The sequence below is a fragment of the Electrophorus electricus genome, chromosome 6, assembly GCF_013358815.1.
Source record: "Electrophorus electricus isolate fEleEle1 chromosome 6, fEleEle1.pri, whole genome shotgun sequence".
Taxonomy (NCBI): Eukaryota; Metazoa; Chordata; class Actinopteri; order Gymnotiformes; family Gymnotidae; genus Electrophorus; species Electrophorus electricus.
In genome coordinates, this window is record NC_049540.1 from 4,044,069 (window position 1) to 4,065,045 (window position 20,977).

Here is a 20,977-nt window from a genome sequence, read left to right on the forward strand (position 1 = left end):
CTCAGAGAAAATTAGTGTCTTAGGTTCAAAATGTTGTTTAAGCATGTGCCATGTTACACTGCAGAGACAAGGGGAGAGGAACAAATCTTGATGCTCCCAGAATGATACTCAAAGACAACCAGTGAAAGTAAAAGTCTTTTAGTTACTTCCAGAACGATGTTACAATGTGCAGATCATGTATGTTTAAGAGTATTATTTTCCTTATGAATGCATGTCCCATCTGAATTGCTAATTAACCTTTGTTCACCTTTGTTCATTGAAAATTAATTCATCTTTGTTTTCAAATATTTAAGTAGCTCCTATTTTAATAATCTGTTATATATTAATAATAAGTTCATCATATTACATAAGCTTTTTGACATATTAGCTACCACAGAAAATGCTAACCAAGTTAGCATACATTACACTTAGTGGTAGATCATTTTTATGGCAGTAAACACATTAGGTTGAACTTTGAGTGTTTAAAGAGGATGGAACTGAACTCATTACACATTAACATTTATGACCAAAAAGCTACTAAGAAGGAGCGTTCATAGGACAGTCCTACCCCCAGCACTGGCCCTTATATTATATTACGTTTATATAAACAGTTTTTAATTAATCGCAGTAATATTAATGAGCTCATTAGCTCAGCAGAATCAGTCTGTTGAAATCCAAAAATATCATGGATTCTTTATATGTCAGGGTGCAGTAATTAGTGCAAGTGGATTTATTTACACATGCAAATGTTTATATTTAGTGGAAATATGAAGAACTCCAGAACAGCACATAACGCTTTTGAGGTGTGTAGTAAAGGCAGAGGGTAAAGACCACTCCCAGCTTTGAACCCATGTTTTCCAGGTGACAAGTGTGTGCTAATCACAGACAGGTTTTGGAGTGCAAGAGTGAGCTTTTGGACTGTGAGATTAACAGTAACATGAGCTCTTTACAAAACTGGGACAACAGCAACTTCAGAAAATAATATTGGTGTACTGTATTCAATAATCATGTTCTTCCCTTCTTTCTCTCTCTCTCTCTCTCCCTCTCTATCTCTCTCTATCTCTCTATCCCCATTCTCCATTCAGAACTTTGTTTGAAAATGCTTTAGAAAAATAGCAGTCACAAGCCAAGGTAATGGCCTTTGAATTATCATTATGGTAATGATTTTATGTGGTGCTTTTCATATGGTTTGTGTGAAGCTTGGAGCACAGTACAAGCACACAATCTTCTGTGTACATAGTTATAATTGAGTGTGTATGAAGCCAGTGATTGATAATGCACTCGTGTATGATAGTTGAAGTTAGAATTTGCCACTGAGGTAGCCTTAGAATAGGTACAGGTTAGGCCTCGAATCAGATTAAAATTAGGTTTAGGCTTCGGATTAGAAAGATTTAATTACAAGTGCAGTAATATTTTTGTGTCATGTCTTTGTGTGTTTTTTCTCACTACAAAAATTTATTTAAATAAATAAATTTAAATGTAACATTCCGTGTGATGAAGTTGAGTCAATTGGCTCTAGAGTCAGAGTGCGCTGTCACCTGTCTCCTGAAAGTAGTCCTGTTGCCCTGGATATCAAGTGGTTTACGGAGACAGGCTGTGTTTGCCTCTATAAGAACGGGAAGGTGACAGAGGAGATATGAGGGAAGAGTGAGTCTGTTCACTCAGGAGCTGCAGAGAGGAAATGTCTCCTTACAGCTGAGAGACTGCAGAGAGTCAGATACAGGAGATTACCTGTGTCAGGTCACCAATGGAGACAAAAACAGAATAACTGACAGTAGTAATGCAGAGTAAGTAGTATTAATGAATTGAACCACGTGTTCAGCTTGTTTGGGCATGAACCTGGCTTGCTCTTAGGGCAGCCACCTCTACCTGTGCACTTTAGCCCAGATTTTATGAAATGTATTAAGGATACATTACTATGTTATAATACATTAATAATTTGTCCCTTTCAATAACTACTGAAATACCATTTAGAAATGTCCTGAACACTGCTTGAAGTGGGGTGGTACTCATCAGTATGCATTATGCATTTTCTTGCGTATCGGCTCTTCCCAAGAGCTCCCTGATCGCTTTTCTGCCATATCAGATTCAGGGGGATTCATAATGACCTTATACAAACTACATTACCCAAGGGGCACTATGTAATGCTTACCTCTTCTCCTTTTGTAGTACAAGACAAATGTTAATGCTACTCAAGTCAAGTAACATGTTAATTTTGGTCTAAGTAATGTTAATACTAAATAAAGATGTTGGGGCCTGACTCCAAAAGGGCACAAAGAGAATGCATAAGTAAGTGACACGTTGTGTAAAACCGTTTATGTGTGTTCATGTTCACTGTTGTTCTTTTGTGTGAGAATAACGTCAGCGTTATTAATGTTAACCATTTGTGTTTTGTGTTAGTGCCAGCGTTGTCTTGTATGTTCTATGGTATTAAATGTCTCTAAGCGTCGAGGGGGTATATGCATCCTGTTCCGCACCCTGTGGCACTCGGGCCAGCGTTACAGCTTAACATTTTAGCTTAAAGATTTAAATGTGCCTTTATTTACTGGTTGAGAACCATGGTTTATTGGTTTAACCGAAACAGTTAAAATAGCAACAGTATTCTCGGCATCACGTTTTCTGTGAAGGTCAGGAACAGAAAATACAGGTATCATTTTATGCTTTTTATTGTGATACATGAGAAATAAGATAAATGAGAGGTCAGCATTGTTTCTTTGTTAAGCACGTTTGAGAATGGATTCAGGATGAGAGAATGAAAATGAAAGATTCTGTTCTGCTCACTGGTGTGTATGACATTATCTAGACCAGAAATAATACATTTCAGGCTTTGCAAAATTGGCATTATTAATACTTTTTTTTTTTTTAAGTGATTGCAGTTTATTTAAAAAAAAAAGAAAAAAAAGACATGGTAATTAAGATAAAATTCCCTTTATTGATCCCCATGGTGGAAATAATTAGAGTTAAAAGTAGAAATACAATAAAATACGGTAAAAATAAAATCTATGGGGACCATAACTATATTATATACTATATTACAATTGCCCAAGTGCCACCCCATCCACTAGTGATATACACTGGCTAATGGTAAGTAGTGTAATGAAAGTAATAGTGTGAAATAGCAGCAGGTATACAATGTGGAGGATTACTGGGACTATAGACAATATCAGTGCAACAGTGGTACACTGTACAATTAACATATACTATACAATAGTAGTAGAACATTCATATACATATATACACTTTTTTTGTTACGTCCCTATGACATATACCTGTTGTGAGCTGAAATTGTAGGACAAAAAAGTGCGCCGAAAAAAAAAAGAAACATGGAGACACACTCTATGCAGGGATTTTAGTGAAAAACAAAAACAACATATAACAAATATAAATATTATATATATATATATATATATAATATATATATATATATATATATATATATATATATATATATATATATATATATGAAGGAGGAGATCAGGAAGAGGTATGGAAAGTTCTGGATGGAGGCAGAGAGGAGCTTTGAGCAAATTGCTATGCCAGAGCTTTGTCATATAGTTTGGGTTCTCCAATCAAAAGTGCAGAAACAATTCCTTGTGACGCTAGAGAGGATGGACCAAGAGCTCTTCACACTGAATCAGAGACTGTCTGAGCTCAGAGGGAATTACAGGCAACTGGAACAAGATTATCAGCCAGCTGGGAGGAGAACAGAAGAGCCACACATTTGACCCAGAGAGAACAGTACCAGACAGCTACAGACATGTGAAACAAAAGAACACAATCACAGTGGACTGTCCCTTCCATGAAGATAAAGGATTGCTGAAGTGTCGTAAGAATAATGATGCTATGAAGAAAATGACAAATATTAAAAAGTGGATGATATGTGAGGTATATTTTTAATCCTCATCTCCTTTTGATTTAAATTTTTACTTTTTGTATTTATCTTCTAACTCTACTAATTAGGATGTGGGTGCAGTATTTATTTCAAAATACTGATATATTGTTACCTCTGTAATATAAATCATCAAAATTAGCAAATGTAGTTCGAATGACCAATGTACTAAAGAGTGTGTGGTATTGTTTTTGTAAACATTGTAAACCTCTATTAAACTTCACTAGTAACAATTGATTGAAGGTAGTTAAAAAGGAAATATTCAAAATAGGATTAAAACCTTGAAAAATAAAAATAAATTTTAAAACAGGAGGTGTAAAAATGAAGATTTTTAAAACATATTCAACATGATCTCGCAGAATAATATTTAAAAATCCACTTTGTCAATAGCAAAGTTTTATATTTCAAAGCCAGATGGAGTTGAAAACGTCTGAAAGCAAACAAATATTGCATATTGATGGTAAGAACTTCAAAAATAAATAACATAATAAAACTAAGCTGAAATAGAGTTGTATGTGGCAATTGTGTGTATAACAACACCAACAATAATACAGGTATACGCAATTACGAGCAGGAAAGCATTCTCTACATTTACCTGCTGGCAATAGTGATGCCTTGGACCTTGTTTATAGCTACCATTGTTGATAATTACTCAATTAGTTGTCAGACATTAAAAATATTTTGAAAAGCAGTTATCAATACAGAGTACCCTGCACAAGATCGTCTATATAGTATATACCTTTCACTTCTTTCACAGAAATCAAGAGAGCTTTCTTGGAAATTGAAAAATAATTTGAGTGCTATAAAAAGAAAATAGAGGAAGAAGAAAAAAATCTTAAGTCTTCTGTTCTCATGACTGGTAAGGATGTGATTTGAACAGTGATTTTAAAAGTATTTCACCATTCTAAATTGAAGTCTTAAATTGCCTTGTCTGCTCTATTGTTGTGATATCACTACACCCCTGTATATACACTTAGTTCAGGTTGTCCACCATGCTGGACAAGACTTTTAGTGTTGTAGTGCCTAAACCTTAACTCAGTTACTCTGGGACTGCACGTCCATTTCCTCTTGTAGAACTGAACTTAAAATTTTCCTGTATAGTTTTCCTCTCTCCATATTGTTTAATTTTAGTTTGTTTTGTGTATGTTTATTTATTGTGGTATCCTTCAATTTGATTTGAGAAAGATCCAGTGGGTAAAAGACTGAGAAAGATTTAATATTGCATTAATGTCAACAGAAAATAACATCATAGTAAAATGTTTCCTCAGTTGTAAAGGAAATATCAATTCATAACAGAACACTTCTCTAAAAATGTACCATCTGAACCTCTCTTATGGTAAACTGCCCAGTAAAAAGCCAATCTAGATTGGATGATCTATCAAAATTCAAAAAGTTGAGATAAAATTCTCACCCATTTAGCTTACCGACAAATTTATTTAAGGTACTTGACTAGGAAGGTTACCAGTTCAAGCCCCACCATGCTGAGCTGAGCAAGGCCCTTAACTCACGATAGATTGAACTGTGTTCAGTCATAATTGTAATTTTTTATTTTTTAAATAAAAATGTCAGCTAAATACTGTAAAAGCCTTCTGATATTATGACTGGTGCTCCTTTCTTTAATAAAACCTCTCTGCTGTTCATTAATTGTAAAACCTTTTCAAATCTAAGGGCCAATGTTTTGGACAACAGTTTCAGTTTAACAGCGCTATTGGTCTGTATACGCCATAGTCTTCAAGGTTTTATCCTTTTGTAAAAATCAGTGTAATGTCAGCTTCTTTGTGAGACACTGGCAATACACCAATTTAAGAGTAATTTAGAATTTCCAGAATTGCCTGAATGATTTGTATACCTCATAGCCCAGACCATCTGCCCCTGGTGTTTTTCCTGACTTAAGGCTGTGAACAGCTAGTATGGCTTCTTCCTTTGTGATTGGAAAACTTAGGAAATGTATTTATATATTAAGACATTGAGCTTACACCTTACGAAGGGAATAATTATAATTGAATCCTATTCATGCAGTTGTGAGTTAAGTGCCTTGCTCAGGGGTCCAACACTCACAACTTGGCAGTGGTGGGGCTTGAACTGGTAATCTTCTGACTACAAGTTGAGTATCTTAAGCACTGTGCTACCATGAAAGACTCAACTAGGTCAAGCTGTGAAGCTTGAAGTTTGTCATTCATGATATCAGAAGATGATTTTTTCACTTTTCTTGGACTGTTTTCAGATTTTTCACAAAAGATTGTGGCCAAAAGATTTCCAAAGACATAATATTTCTCCAAAATGCTAACTTAATGATATAGAAAAAGAAGTTATAAACATATATAGACTGAGGAGCAAAACCATTTTGTTGCTCTGCCATGATTTAGAAGAACTGAAGTCATCATCTTGGTGCAACCATGCAGTTCCCATGTTAGTGAAAGTAACAAGTGCTTTACATTTTATGCAATAAGTCACAGGTGAATTTACTGCAACAGTAACTTGATACCGGTGCACTAATTATCACCACAGTTACATTTAATAAAATTCATTGGGGTTGTGTACACTGCTAAGAAAGACAACTGAAAAGTTATCTGACTCATGTTGGAACGTCAGTGTTGTTAAGTGATGACAAAGTATTAAAAAAGTATATTAAGAACACAAATTAATTTCAAGAGGTGCAAAGAATAAAAGTGCTAATAAAATAAATGATTCTACTTTTTTTTAAATCTAGCAATCTGTTGTCTGAGTATCTAAAAACAAAATACAGTTAATTTATTAGTGGTCAAAATATGCATATATTGAATTCAAAGTAACAGTTAAGAGTGTACACATGGGATTAAGTTGAATGTTGGCGACACATTGAGGTATACAATAGTACGCACAATACTTTATTGAGGCAGGCAACCAAAACAAATTCCAAATGCACAAAGAGATTCTGATTAAGAAGGTACAAGTGTGACAGGGTGGAAAGTTGCTACACATTGATAGAATGCGTACCAGCCCCAAAAGCTCCTGAGCAGGCCACAGACCATGATTGACTATGAGGATGACCCCTCGGTCAGGGTGTGAGCTCATCTGCAGGGACTTAGTGGGAAATCAAGGATGATGCAGGTCAATACCCCTCCCAATCCAGCAGATCCTGAAGGACACCATGCTGATGACTAGAACTGAGCTCACAGACAGAGCTGTAGAGATGAAGAGATGGTTCGATCTTGTTTTTAGTGCAGAACAGAATCAAGTTGTTGGTGTTTTCCCAGACCTACTCACTGGCTTTTAATTAATTATAAATAATTATTAAATAATAATTGTAATAATAATAATAATAATAGTCAAGTGTTTAATCATACAAACCTACCCATAAGCACAAGTTAATGGCATAGAATAACTTCTACATATATAGTATATATCTAATATATCTATTATATAAGTGGTGCTACAGGCAGGAATGTGCAGGAATTGTGAGTATCTAACTGAACAGTTTAATGAAACAAACAAAAATGAACCCATACATAAAAGTGCATTAACAGGAACAAAAGAAAGTCAATGTAACATTCACAATGACTGACAAATCGCCACAAAACACAAAGGTTTTATAAAGAGCATAACATAATGGCATAACATAAATGCAAAGCCACATAACGGAGGTTACCAACAGGAGGGATATCATTACAGGTGGAATTTCCTAGCATAGTTGAGCTGAATAACCTTTTATTTTATTTTAATTAATTAGCATTTTATTTTGAGTCTAAAGTTTTCTGCTTTAGATATGAAAACAGAATACATCATAAAGTACACCGAAAACCATTAAATATTTAACGCGGGGAGGCTTGGCACAGATGAGCCGTGTGACACACAACAAAGTTTATTGATAAACACTGAAGACAACGTAACGCTTAGGCTATTACAAGGTCAAACACTGACAATATTCACATTTAAACAAAAGACATATACTCACATACTAACAACCCCTCCCCCCCCCCACACACACACAGGGAGATGTTTGGGAAGAGGGGCCATCCTGTGACAAAATACAAAATAGAATAATTAATAAAAATAAATAAAACAGTAAACTTCAATTTATTTCTTGGATTGAACTTGGAATCTGGATTTATAGATACCAGCAGAGCTTGTATTCATAATACATAATAATTGTGAACATTTCTTTTTCTATCTTTTGTGAGTACCTATAGCACAGCCTTTCAGATATTTATGACATACCCCTTTCTGGTCTGCATAATTTTCCTGCTTTTTTGTATGGATGAGCTGAACAAGTGTCATCTACAAAGTGTATCAGTAATGCGTAACCTCTCAGTTTTTGAAATTGAGTCTCTGTTCTGAAACTTTCCAGAACCATTCCGTAAGTTTGATCAACTCTCTGTCTTTACCCCCATTCATACATTCATCCTGCCTTCTGGCCACTGAAAGCCATACGGCATGCTGATTGCCTGGTTACATGACCTTAATGAAGTTTACGTCCCTCTCCATCCCAATTACTTTCTTATACATTGCTATAATTTGCTGCCCAATAATCTTCTTGATCTCATTTAATACCGTGTCTTAATCTTCTTGATCTCACACATGTCTTTGAGAATTTTGATGATTTCCTTTTGCTCTACATCATGTATTTCCAATATATCCTTTTCATATTCCTTAATAAATGTATCATTTTTTTTTAGGGCTTCCTGCATTTTGTGACTATCTTCTCTTATTCGTGTATCTCTCTCCTCTCTTTTCCTCTCTATATTATTAATTACCTCAGAAACCTCATTTCTAACCCTGTTTCCTTCTAACATCTTCTCTATCTTCTCCAGCATCTCCAAAACCTGAGACCCTATCCCGACTCTCCTTAATGTTGAGACAGTGAAAGCCTGTTCCCACATTTCTCTACAAGTCTGTGGAGCTCTTGGTTTCCTGATTCAACAAACTTTTGTATGTCTTTCTTTTGTTGTTCATCATTAACAGTGAAAAGGATCATGGTGTTTCTCCAACACCTCTCTCCAAAAATCTCCTCCATTTTCTCCAGCATCCCTCTCTCCTCTCCTGCAGGCTCCTTCACTGGTATGACTAGGAGGAAGGCGTGGGGTCCTGGGGCAGACAGAAGGACACAGAGTCCCACGTCCTGTCTCACCTCCTCCAGAGAGAGTTCAGGGCTGAACCAGTCAGGAGTGTCCACCACAGTCACCTTCCTCCCAGCCACCTCCCCCTATCTGCTCTCACTCTGCTGGGTCACTGTAGATGGACCAGCCTGGCTCCTCTCCTCTCTGCCCAGGATGGTGTTTCCTGCTGCACTCTTCTCAGACCCAGTCCTCCCCAGCAGCACCAGCCTGAGTTCTGCTGCAAGAATGAACTCTGCAAAGCCTGGAACAAAAAAAAAATATTGAATGCGCATATATATATATATATATATATATATATATATATATATATATATATATATAGATGTGTGTGTGTGTGTGTGTGTGTGTGTGTGTGTGTGTGTGTGTATCTGTGTAATGTTTTAAAACACTGGACCATATATCAGAGTAGTTTGACAAAATGCACTTCCATTATGCTAACATCCTGAGACATATCACAAGAGAAAAGTATTAATGTACAACTATTACCTATGTCAGATGAGTAGCCAAATAGTGTGTGCACATTTATTAGGCAAGTTGTATTTTTGAGGATTCTTTTTTTTTATTGAACAACTACAGTGCTCTCAGTCAATCTAAAATTTTAATAAACCTCAAACCTGAATATTTAAGAAAGTAAAAGTGTGGTTTTGGCTTTCTTAGGAGAATATCTATGTGTGCATAATTATTGGGCAACTATTAGTGTGCGGAATTATTGTGCAACTAAATGAAAAACAGAAATTCTCATCTCACTTGTTTACTTTCATCTGTTAAAGTGACCATAATAAGCTCAGAATCAACTCAAAATTTACAAATAAACATTTCTGACATTTAAAAAAAAAAATCAGTGACCAATATAGTCACACCTCTTTTTAATAACAGTCATAAGCCTTCCATTCATGGAGTCTGTTAGTTTTTTAATCTGTTGACGATCAACTTTTTGTGCAGCAGCAACCACAATCCTCCTAGACACTGTTCAAAGAGCTGTACTGTTTTCCTTCAACGTAAATCTCCTGTTTAAGAAGGGCCCACAGGTTCTTAATAGGGTTTAGGCCAGGTAAGAAAAGGGGCCATGTCATTATTCTTTCATCTTTAAGCCCTTTACTGGCTAGCCACATTGTGGAGTACTTCGATGCATGCAATGTCAGTTCATCCATCCTCTATCTATGCATGTTTTTATTTTATTAACTTTAAAGAGGAAACCAATCAACTTGTAGTATAGCTACAAGATATGCATCTGTTTTTTACACTCTTTTTTGTGCCTTTATTTTTTATCCAAAAACTTCCATGCACGTTTCATTCTCCTATGGTGTCTTGTAGATAATAGTTTCTATGTTAACGGGTGATTAAATGAATGACTGAATAAAGAAATGGATAGTTTGTAAGTAGTTATGTCTTGAAAAGCTTTGCTAGCTACAGAAGAAGCAATTCTGCTTAGGATGACTCATCAGTTAGAAATAAAAAGTACATTTTTGCTTACATTCTTGCCCCAAACTTCATAGGTACCATAATTGATAATGTTTACATGTATCCATACATCTGAGAGACATACAAGTGTCTTGAAATACCTTTAAATAAGGGTACAATTTGCATAATATTATAGTTATTCTGTTAATGTTTACAGTTCACCTATGCTCACATATTGCTATGAAAACATACTCTTATATAATCTGCCTCAAAATCAAAAGTAATATTTTGTCAGATAGCATAACATGGATTATTTAAAAAAAAAAGACATGTTAAAGTTTGTATTGTTGTTAACAACAATAATAATATTAATACATGATTGACATATAGGATTCATATAACTTGACAGTAACCATGTTATGCCACACATAATGTGTGACACGGTATTAAATGGTTGGTGATGTCAAAGGAATAATCACATTGAAAGTTATGCGTAGTCTGTTACTGCAGTGTGCAAGTATGTGGTGGACAAAAGCAGAACCCAACAACTGTAAGGAAGTTGAGGGCAAATGTGAAGTCACGGACATGAGCAATCTAAGAAGTAATGCACACTCTGACAGCAGGAGATAACCGGATAAATAGTAGAACATATGCAAACAGGTGATGCTAATCAAGGGAGACATAGGGAGTGTTCACACAGACAAGGATTTTGACATGAGGACATGAGGCAGGGAGTGATCACTGTGCAGATGTGATATAGTTTATGGTGTGGCATAACAAGTGGTCACATCCAGCAGTGGATGTGTTATTTCAGAGAACCTCTACTCAAGGATTTTGTGAACATTTAAAAAGCTATTTAGGTCAGTGTGGTTGTAGTTAATCCTCTTTCTTATTACTGATAAGTAAAAGCCTTAGCCAAAGCATTTTTTTTCATTCATACACAAGCATGTGTGTAATAGAATTCAGTACCAAGTGTTAGATATAAATTGCCTTTGTTTACCTGCATTTTCTTTGGATTAAACTAGAGTTAAACTTAATATTTGCTGTAGCCTTATTTATTTGAAACCTAATGGAGGAGTATAATAGTACTTTTTTAAAACTATATGTTATGCTGGTGCCTTTGATCATTTGCAGGAATCAGTGCATACAAACTACAGTCAAATTACAGAGCGTTGTAAAATGCAGCGCTGAACTGGACTGGAGATACAGGATCCCAGTGCTGATTTATCTTCAGTGAATCTGTTAAGCCGAGGATTTGATTTCTTAAATGGCAAACATGAGGGGCAGCCAAGTTCTTGTCCCCAGCACTTTTTAAAGCAAAGTTACACCCATGGTCCGAGATTATGCAAGCTTGTGCTGATAATTAAATTGTTTGTGTGGTTAAAACTGTTCCTGGTGAAATCTTAACTGTAACCTGAACAAACAAAGTGCAGTAGAAAGTGATAGTGATAGCTTGAAGCTTTCTGAAAGTTACACTGAAGCTCGATATGCTTGACCAATGTGACTGTAAAGATAAGTGTAACATTGAGTGGTAAGGAGGCAAACGCATGTGCGGAGAAGAGAGAGATTTATTAAAGGCAAATCCAGAATCATAGTCGTAGTCCAGAGTCACAGAGCCAACACTGAGCTTACGGGGATCTATGATCAAAACAAAAGTACAAGAAGGCAAACAGGGGAATCAGGCTATAACAAATGATGCTAGGAAAACTCGGAGCTAAGATACACGACGTACAAACCAACATTCAGTACAACCTAACAATGAGCCTAATGCATCAAACACGAAGAACATAACAATGAACAGCCAAGACACAGCGCACATGACAGGGTTTACATACATGAAGGAGGGACAGGTGTGGAAAATTAAACGAGGAGTGTAGAAAACGAAACTACGGAATAGAACTGAAATATACAAGACAGGGAAAATGGAACACAGAAGCTGGGAGGGACTAATCATGACGATAAGAGGTAAGGAAGATAATTCAGTACTGAAAAAACACAGCCAATAATACGGTTAGAGAGTGCTGAACAGTGGTGCACTTGAAATTAAGAATGAAAGTGAAAGCTTTCTGTATTCTTTGGAGTTTTTTTTTTTTTATCTGTCTCAGGGGAATGACTGAGACACGTGACACTATGTCTGAACATACATTAAAGCTAAATAATGTAAAAAGCTCCAAGGCCTAGATATTAAAGCTAACAGACCTAGACCCCATATAGGCCCTGGGCATAATTTAAAAAAAAGCACAGGTTAGATCATAAATAATTGTATGTGAAAAGTGATGGTTCAGCAGATATTAGTAAATAATGATGGTTGTTCTCAAGGAAACTCCTTTGTTGTATACCTTGTTGGTGTCAATAGATTAGTTTCTAATTTTCTCTATCACCCTCGTTCTGACTCTCCTTGTCTGCTGAGTGCTTTGAATTTTTGAATGACATCTACGTTCTTCACTTGTTCTGAACCTAAATTGGAGAAGAGAGAAATTACCTCCACGACAGAACAGGTTCACCGTATCAACATTAATGAGAATCGTTTTGGTTTGCATTTGTGCTTCACTCTCTTCTCGATGTCACACTAGTCACACCGGTGGTATGAATACTGATGTTTAATACACACCACATAAGCGAGGCGTGGACACACACAAACGAAATGTGAGAGAAACATGGACATAACATAAACCAGCCCACGTATGCCGCCGCATGTGAGATTGGATTTTATGTACTTTATTTTTATTTTTGCCCTGCACAATACTGGTTTATTCTAAACATTCAGCCTGAGCATAGCAATCACTGAAACATGGGTCCATGGTCAGAAGTTAGGCACAACTGGTAAGTTTTTATTTAGTACAAAAAGACTAAAGACAGAAATGATTAACTCTAGGCTCCCTGGTAGATAGTCCTTCTTTTAGATCATCATTTTCATTTAAAAACAATAACAGTGCTTCATGATGATTATAAATAAGTGTAAATAGAGAAACACATGGATAATAAACATGTTTTCAAGGTTTACTATAAACCTAAAGTTTATAGTAGGAAATTGCAAAACTCAGGAAAAACATTCATTTATACTGTGTATTTTCATTTGCACTGCAAGATGCACTATATTTTTTTATTACAGGAAATAAATATACAATGATTCTTAGTGGACAGACCCTAAATGCCCATAAAGATTTCACAGCAAAGCTCCATGAACAAATACCAGCTCTAATGAAGGTGTCAAGAAAGGAGGAATTTGATTTCATTCTGGTTGTCTACTCTGTGGTTTCACGAACTGGAACTGACATAGAAGCAGCTCTGCACGAACTTAATGGCATATCAGGTAACATTCTGTAATGATTCTGGAGCCTTTATATATAATCATGAATGAAATGCATACTATATTTATTATGTTATCATGTTGTTATTTGACATTCTTATGCTATCACAACTTCTGTCCTTCATTCTTTAATATAGACTCAAAACCTACAGTTTTGGTGGTGCTCCATCACACATTTGACCCAGACTGCACTGTGCCAGACAGCAGCAGATGGGTATCCAGGGAGAACATGATCACAGTGGACTGTCTGTTCCATGAGGATCAGGGACTGCTGCAATGTCAGAGAAATAATGAAGCTCTATCCAGAGTTATCAAGCATCTAGAATGTCAGGTAATTTTTTTCTTTCTTTTTTTAATAGAAGTTTTATATTTTAGGGAGTGACATCATTAAGCTATAGTTATTTTTAACCCTTTGCAGTTGACCCACTCAAATTTTAAAAACATGACTTAAACTGTTTTAGCTCTGCTGTCCAATCATGGGTGCCTTTTTAAGAGGCTAAGAAAACTACATTTTGGTATCATTAGTTAAGAGGTTTGTGGCATATATTTGTCTCCATATGTAATTATATGTTGGGGGATTTTTCTCATTTACCTCTCAATTTTTTTTTTTTACCTTTCTCATTTTTCTCATAGATTTCTCATTTACCTCAGTGCACTCACAGAAGATGACTGGGAGATCATGTTTAATTTTATGTCAAAAAGGGAGAAACCTGCTCCAACAATTGAGATTTTACAGTTTTGTGTTACCTGACCTCTCTGTAGAGAAACAGTAAATTATTCAAATGTTGGCCATAGGTTCTAAAAATATATATTTATATATTTATTTAAGTATTGCAAAAATAAATGATCACTCACAAAACTCACTCACAAAACTTCAAATAGTTCCTCTTTTTTAATCTATTTTGAAAAATAATGTGATTTTCTTAATGAGCAAAATTATATTTGGACTTCTTTTCAGTTTATTTTTGAGGGTGTTTTTTTCAAATTTAAAATTCAGTCTACATAAACACATTGAGTTTTATTTTAAATAAATTATTCTATGGGTTAAAATGGTAAGTTATTATAGTCTCTACTTTGCACCATAATCAAACAATTGTTGTTGTTCTTTTAAATATGTCCACTGCCAAAAATAGAAATGCTCAGATAGCATAATTTTATAGATAGATAATTTTAAGGATATTTGAGGATTTATGTCCCAGTCATACAGATTGCATTATGGAGGATCCAATTCATTCCCAGTTATGCATTGGCCTTATAACACTGTGCTGTAGATTTTTTTTTAATTGTCTTATCTAAGAGCTGTAAAATATCAAGTGTTTTAATTGAACTCTCTTATACTGTGCATGTCAAGTGCATTAATAGTTACTTAAACAATCACTTCAAGAAGTTGGTTACTTTTAGGAAGGTACTAAAATCTTGCAAAATTTGATTTTGGATGAACCTACTTTGACTACACAAGCATAGTCAATACAGCTGCTTATTGCATTAAATTCTATGCAGCAATAACATAAAAATGCTGACAGGTTGTATATAGCTATATACATACACTTTATAACTAAATAAGCACTATATATATAATGATTATGTGTTTTTTAAGCATGAGTAATATTTTTGGCATTATTTCACTTTTTATCTTCTAGATGGAAAAACCAAAGTCATGTAAGTCAGACTCTACAACAACTGGTAGTTTTATCTTTATTTTCAAATTAGAACATTATTGTGCTTTCAGCTGTCAGGAAAATAGAACTGAATTGCCATTCTTATACGAAACAGTCACTAATATATTTGCCTCTCAAAAATTGATTGACTTTGGAAATCACAGTATAAAAGGTTGTTTACTATTTCTTCTAGCTTATTCAAGTTACCTTGGAATCCGGAGCTGGTTATATCCCTCATCAACAAAGTCAACGGCCCAGGTGATCCTCTGGAATGACAAACTAATGGAATACAGTGTAGATTTGGGAAACTAAAATAGAACAAATGTAATCTTATCATTTGCAAGAATGGGCATGAGCATAGGGATAATTGGATTTCCTAAGTAAACTGAAAGGGGTAAGGTGTTCTAGCAGTGTCTACTTAGCAGCTGCAGCACTGAATTTACTCCTATAATGTTATTTTCTCCCTACATTTATCATTTTTACATTTCCTGGCTCAGGTGTGCTCTGATACCCATATCGTAGAACATCTTGTTGAAAAAGGTCTGTTTTAACAATTCTTCTGTGACAAGATGAGGCATTAAGAAAGAAAGAAAAAAAGTTTGAAATTGAAAGTAAATAAAACATGGGGGGGGGGGGGCGTACGAAGGCTACAAGGCAGGGACATCCATATTGTGCCTAATTATACAGATATAACTAGTGCTATTAGAGCGTTCCTAATTTTAATGACGCTTGTCTTAACCAATAATTAGATATTAACTAATTGTAATGGTGATGTTTAACAGGTTAAGGAGGATGCGGGGACGAGGCACATTAAACACAACATACGTTTTAATCACAAGCACGACTCAACACACACACACAAACACACTACATGGGTCAAACACCGACAACCTTGACGATACGACACGAGACTTATATACACTCATGACAATTACACACAAGAAGGATCAGGTTGTCTGAGGGCATGGCAATACGGACACGCACACACATACACACACACACAGACACATTTGAGGGGGGAGGGGCCATATGTGACAGTAATTAATAACTCATTTCTTGATTGATTGTTTAAAATCTTGCATTGCTTTATTCTTAAAATTATTGATTACTCATAGATAATCTTATTATATTATCATAAATCGTTTGATTAATTTGGTTAATTTTTTGACAGTGTTACTAAACTAGGCAGCACAAAGTGGCATAGAGTTTGAAGGTTTAATAATGTTTAGTAGAACCATTCGAACCAAAAGACACAAATAGTATAAGCAGTCAGACAAATCCAAAATGAAATGAGTGAAACAGGGACCGGCACTCTCCTGAGGAGAATCAGGAAATGGAACAAATATAACAAATACAGGTCTAAACAGAGCTAAATGGATACTAGAGAGTATCCAGGCTCAGAAAAACGGCAGAGCGGCAGAACATTGATGTCACCTACATCAGACACTTGTCTAGTCCATACCAAATCAAATCAAAGGTTTTCTTTGTGCTCATGGAGGTATTACATGCTATTAGGTCTGTTTCAGTCACAGGTGACTGATGTTTTGTCCTGTGAGCATATATATATATATATATATATATATATATATATATATATATATATATATATATATATATATATATATATATATATATATATATATATAAACTATAGGCCTAAGACAGGAACCGTAGGCCTTACACATGAGACAGCACATTGTCTGGTTTCTGAAAATGGGAAGCAGATGCAAAAGCTGAGAAGAGAGAGATTTATTAAGGGCAAATCCAGAATCAGAGTCATAATAATGGTCCAGCAACACAAAGAGATTCAGGATACATGATGAAACAAACAAGCAAACAGAAAGAAACAACAGGAAATGACCATGACAACAAAAATGACAACAGAATGACCAGAGACAAGACGGGAGGAACACAGGGTTAATATACGTGTACTAATGAGAACTACACAAGAAACTGGTGATACAATGATGGGTAGAGAAAACCTAAATTAGGGGTGAAACAACAATAAAGCAAAAGACAAACAAAGGCATGAGGCAGGGTTACCAAGGAGACAGGATGATAGGAGGGGCCAATTGTGACACTTAGGCAAACATTAAAATATACATTCAGTTCAGGTAACACAATTCATAGATTTAAGTTGCAGATCCTCATTATTTAAAAATGTTGGCCAATTTAAAAAAATATTGTGTCTGGATTTTTTTTTTTTTTGTGTGTGTGTGTGTGTGTGTGTGTGTGTGTGTCTGTCAAGAGTCCAAAATACAGTGGACAAAAAAACAAACAAACATCTGATAGAGAGACAATGCAGAGATTCTGATTAAAACTTAACTGTAGTTATTAAAAGATGAAAAACTGAAGATGAGCTGCCTCTGTTTTGCACAATTATGAAGGTGCAGCACAGGTGAGTTCTCCTTAACAAACAGGACAAATATGTTTTTACTCTCTCATACTCCAGCAGTCACTAAGCCACAGTACAAAAAGTCACTGGAGAGTCATGGCCACACCTAAGCCAGAGCTCAGTGGTAAGTCAATGTGGATATTTTACATTTGGGTAATTAAAATTATATATTTTTAATTTGACATATATAATTTATCAACTAATGTTACGGTAAAGCTGAAACATATCAGGTTTGCACTACATTGTTTATACACAATGTGGATACCTGTAAACAAATCACAATAAAATACAGTGAGTTAACATTTATTATTGCAATTTGAAATACAGTAAAGACCCAAAACCACCCTAAGCCCCATCCTCCTCCACTGGCATGTGGTTCTATGCTAGCATTTACATTTATGACATTTTGCTGACACTTTTATCCAAAGTGACAATTATGACTGAATACATCTTGAGCAATACATCTCAGCTAAGGGAGTTGCTCAGGGGCCCAACAGTGAACTGGCAACCTTCTGATTACTAAATGATTACCTTAACCACTGAGCAACCACTGCCCCCTACTACTACTAGCTACTAGCATGAAGTAGTATGACAGTCTACACCAAATTAATTAGTAGATTTGATCTATAAAATTAGGAAATAATTCTCAATCTCAAGTGGAAAAAGGCAAAAACTCAGAAGAGAAATGGAATCCTCAAACAAATAACGCTGGTGCAAGTGTGAAACTTTACAAGTGAGGAAGAATGGGATTATGAAAGCAAGCTCCCAGAAAAAAACCTGAAGAACTGCCATATCTGTAAGAATACCAGTAGTCAAGTGGTATTCATTGTTATTTGACATTCTTATGCTATCACAACTTCTGTCTTTCTTTCTTTAATATAGACTCAAAACCTGCAATTTTGGTGTTGCTCCATCACACATTTGGTCCAGACTGCACTGCACCAAACAGTAGCACAACTGTATCCAGGAAGAACATGATCACAGTGGACTGTCTGTTCTATGAGGATCGGGGACTGCTGCAATGTCAGAGAAATAATGAAGCAAATTTTATGTTTTAGGGAGTGACATTAATCCATAGTTATTTTTTAATCCTTTCCAGTTGGCCCAATCTAACTCAACTAATAACTTAAACTGTTGTATATCTGCTGTCCAATCATGGATGCCTTGCTAACTTACTAACAAAAATGTAATCATTGGTTAAGAGGTTTGTGGCATATATTTGTCTCCATATGTAATGATATGTTGGGGAAAAAAATTTCCATTCATCTCACTGCACTCAGAAAAGACTACTGAGATATCACACTTCATTTACTTTTATACCATCAAAGGAGAACCCTACTCCAACAATTGAGCTTAATTGAACAATTAAGAAATGTTTACACTTTTTAGTACCAGTCATTTTGTTTGTCAAGTAACTCACAAAATTATAAATAGTTCATATGGTTTTTTATATATTTTGAGCAATAATGTGAATTTGAATGAGCAAAATATGTGGATATCTTAAAATTTGATTTACATAAACATTTTTAGAATTTTTTTAATATCATCTTATTATCAATTTGATCAGTTTTGTATCATTTTTAAAATGTTATTTCATTTTAAAGAAATCTTTCTATAGGTTAAAATGGTATATATTGCCTCTACTTTGTACCATAAGCACACAAGTGTTTTTTTCTTTAAATATTTTCTCTGCCAATACATGGAATGCTCAAATAGTGATAGATCTGAATTTGAGGATATTTGAGGACTTTTGTCCCAATCACACCGAATGCATTATGGGAGATCAAATTCTTTTCTAGTAATGCAGTAACCTTATAACAATGTGCTGTAGATTTTTCTAATGTTACCTGTAGAATATCAAGTGATTTACCCAGCTGAACTGTCTTACACTGATCTGTGCATATCAAGTGAAGTAATAATTCAATTAGTTGGTTACTTTTAAGAAATTGTTAAAATCTTGCGAAATTTGCTTTTGGATGAAGCCAGCTTTACTGCACAAGCATATTCAATACAGCTGCTTTTTTGCATTAAATTATATGCAGCAATAATGCAAAAAAACTGATAGGGACTTTATGTACATGGTTTTTATTTAGTTATAAAGTATTTTTTAGGCATCAGTAATAATTCTGGCATTTTTCTCTTTTCCACTTCTAGGTGGAAAATCCAAAGTCGCATAAGTCAAAGTCTCCACAAATACTGGTAGTTTTATCTTTATATTCATATTAGAACATTATTGTGTTTTAGTTGCTGGAAAAATAGAGCTGAAGCTCTACATTAGCATATACCATTTGATTAATTAAAGCAGGTAGGATAAAGTTGCTTAAAGTTTGAAGGTTTAGAAATGTGTTTAAAAAAACTGAGGTTCTGTCAGAAATAGAGCTAAAGTTCCAAGCCAGGAATGGATTGAATTTGGACATCACAGTCTAAAACCTTGTTTATCGTTTTTTTTTTAGCTCTTTAATTTGGGATATTCTGGAGCTGGCTATTTTCATAAACAACGTCAGCGGCCCAGGTGATCATCTGGAATGACATACTAATGGAACACACTGTAGATTTGGGAAATTAATAGAAGAACTAATGTAATATGTATTAGAATTTGAAAGAATAGCAATGAGCAATGGAATCATTAGATTGCATGAGAGAACTTGATCCTACTTCATCCTTTTTGAAGCAATGTGTTTCCAGTGTTAGCCTTTAAAGTGAAACTGATTATTCTAGTGGACATTCACACTAAATAATAGTGCTATGCACTTGAATTCCATATATCAGAACATGATTTGTTGTCTAAAAGCTTCTTTACCAACTGTTGTTGTATGACATATTTGCTTCTACCATGTTTTTTTTCACACATTCATTAATTCAAACCTTGTGAGTTAGGGTTGAGTCATTTACTGTGACCTTTTGAACATCATGCACAACTATGTTTCCATAGACCATTTATTTATTAATGTTCTAGTCTTATAGCTTCTAATGATGACAAAATATTTTTATTGCTAAACAATAATGGAATAATTAGAAATAATCAGAAACCTTTTTTTCTCATTATATCTCTGCTTCATAACTTTCTGGGAATGCTTATGCTCTCTGAACCTGTCCATAGCTCATTTCCAGCTTGCATGAACAAGGCATTTCTGTGTTTTCGTTTACATCCTGCACTAGAAACAAAATGTGCCACTTGGGTTAACTGAGTACTCTCCATTCAAAATATTCAAATAATTCAGGCTGAAATGACCTCAGTCAAAAAGCTAA

The 20,977-nt window shown here is 35.0% G+C and overlaps 1 pseudogene; it reads right to left on the reverse strand.

Moving 5' to 3' along the window:
* Positions 1–8,391: 8,391 nt before the first annotated feature.
* On the reverse strand, positions 8,392–9,227 carry LOC118241528 (annotated as a pseudogene).
* Positions 9,228–20,977: the final 11,750 nt, after the last annotated feature.